The following is a 2686-nucleotide window of genomic DNA, read 5'->3' as shown; positions in this document are numbered from 1 at the left end:
ACCAACTTTCTGGGTTGTAGGGTAAAGTGACAATAAACTCAGGAGTTAAATCTTAAAAATGCATTCAAGTACCCTAACTATTAATGAATATTAATAGTCTGCCACATCTGCCCTGCTGCAATCCTCTGCATCTGCCCTGTTGGATCCTTCCCATGTGCCCCTGCTGCAACGCTCCTCATCTGCCCCCGCTAAGACCTTCCGCACCTGCCCCCGCTGAGACCCTCTACATTGGCCCCTGCTGAGACCCTCTGCCTGAGACATCAGGCCGGCACCCCAAAGCAGAGCAGCAGCATAGAGTATGTAGCAAATTCATATAATATTCTGCACTGCTGTATAATATATCGCTGAGATTTGTAGTCTTCTATAGCTGGTGTTATTCTGTATTGCTGTATAATGTATTGCTGGTATTTGTAGTCCTCTTTAGCCGGTGCCATTCTGCATTGCTGTATTGCTGAGATTTGTAGTCCTCTTTAGCTGGTGCCATTCTGCATTGGTGTATAATGTATTGCTGGGATGTGCGGTCCTCTATAGCTGGTGGTATTCTGCAGTGCTCTATAATGTATTGCTGGTATTTGTAGTCCTCCTTAGCTGGTGCCATTCTACATTGCTGTATAATGTATTGCTGAGATTTGTAGTGCTTTTACAGCTACGAGTCAGTGGCAGAACAACCAGGGTCACAGCGGTTGCAGCTGTGACTGGGCCATGGCGCTCCACTACTGTCTTAAATTCACTAGTCTGTTTTGTTTCATGTGACACTAAAAAAAGTATATACTGTATATAAATATTTTATAATATATATCTATATATCTATATATATATATTTATTATTTTATTTTTAGTTTCTTTTGGGGAGAAAGTGATGTAGGTAGATACAGGGGTCTGGGTCGGGAAGTGGGGGGTGCAGGTGATGCAGGCGAGAGGGTTGTGGGGGCTCATCAGCAAAATGTTGCCCAGGGTCCAATTGATATTAAAGACGGTCCTGATTGCTGACCTATGCAAAAGGAATCAGGGTGAGCTGCCTGAACCTGGAAAAGTCCCTACACTTAGGGGTCTATTCACGAAGCTGCCAAAGGATCTAGCCATAGCTTTGGCCCCAGGACCCCTGCTCGGTCCCTCTGAGGGACCGAGCAGAACAGCCGAGCCAAATGCCGTTGAGCGGCATTCGGCTATTCACTCACTGCTGTTCGGCATCTATAAGAATAGGCCGAACAGTAGTGAGTAGCCTGCAGGAGGTTCGGCTCAGCCTGCTGAGTGGAGCGGATGGTTAGGGTAATACTTTGAGTTTGGTTTGTTTGGTTAGGTGAATGAGTCTAGCAGCTGCATTCATGATAGACTGAAGGGGGAGGAGCCTGTGTAATGGAAGGCCAATGAGGGGAGAGTTACAATAGTAAAGATGAGAGATAACAAGTGAGTGGATGAGTAATTTTGCGGTTTCCTTGGTTATTAATGCTAATGGAAGCCACCCTCCAGCAGGAAGGGCAGCACCAGTTCAGAGATGATTTGAGGATCCACAAATAAGATGCAATTTCATTAATAGTCATGTTACTTGAATGCATTTCTAAGATTTAACTCCTGAGTTGAGTTTCACTTTAACCCACAACGCAAAAAGCTGCCTCCCCACTGCCCTTATACGTGCTGTATAACATTTCTAATGATTCATGGTAAAAGTATTTTTTAATCAGCTTCGGAGCACTCACCTGACTCAAGGTGCAAGGAACTGAACGACACACCCACAAGGCTGAGTTACGCAATCCTCTGACGTCATCGGCCGGCTTGCATTGGCGGCGGATTAGAGAGTTCCCTTCCAGCAGCCGCTCACAGTCACACACACTGCAGCCGGAGCTGTGCAGACATGAGACCACTCCGAAGCTGATATAGTAAAAGGTAGTTACACTGGGATTTCCTACAAACAGTATACAGCATGTATATGGGCAGTGGGGAAGCAACATTTTAAATGTGAGTTAATTTAGCCTTTTCTTCTACTGTTATTCTTCGCTTTCTGCGTACCTGGGGGTGCAGCAGGGGTGTGTCCTTTGCCTGCGTACTTTGTGATATGTTACCCCTCCTTCTTATTGCACAGAATTGGGATGTATATCATATTGTGTATTGCCTTAAAGCTGAGCTCCGGGATCAGCAAATATTGTCCTCATACAAGAGTCCTGTGTATTCTTCCTGGAATCTTGGTGAGCTTTGTGTATTTCTTCCAGATCTGTGCAGTAATCCAGTGTGAGACTTGGAGCTTCCTGTAATAAAGACGGGTCACTGCTGCTCTCTCTCCTTGTGCAGGGTGATTGGTCTTGTCTACGCCCCCTCCTGTAATAAAGACCGCTCACTGCTGCTCTCCCTCCTTGTGCAGGGTGACTAGTCTTGTCTACGCCCCCTCCTGTAATAAAGACCGCTCACTGCTGCTCTCTCTCCTTGTGCAGGGTGACTGGTCTTGTGTCCGCCCCCTCCTTAACTGCCTCCGGGCTAGCCGTAGTTAAAAAGCCGGCCGGGAGCTCTCTAGATCTGGGCGGATGTCTTTAGATGTCCGCTCAGACACGCCCCGTCGCACGAGCGGGAAATGGCCGGTATTTAAAAACAGGCAGCGATGCCTGTTACCATACAAGCGATCCGCCGGCTGTAGAGCCGGCGGATCGCGTGTATGGGGTACCGATCGGTCCTACCCTCCCTCCCCACCCCTCCG

Source organism: Nanorana parkeri, unplaced genomic scaffold (assembly GCF_000935625.1).
Source record: "Nanorana parkeri isolate BGI_ZX_2015 unplaced genomic scaffold, ASM93562v1 scaffold10, whole genome shotgun sequence".
NCBI lineage: Eukaryota > Metazoa > Chordata > Amphibia > Anura > Dicroglossidae > Nanorana > Nanorana parkeri.
This window is presented reverse-complemented; position numbering follows the sequence as displayed.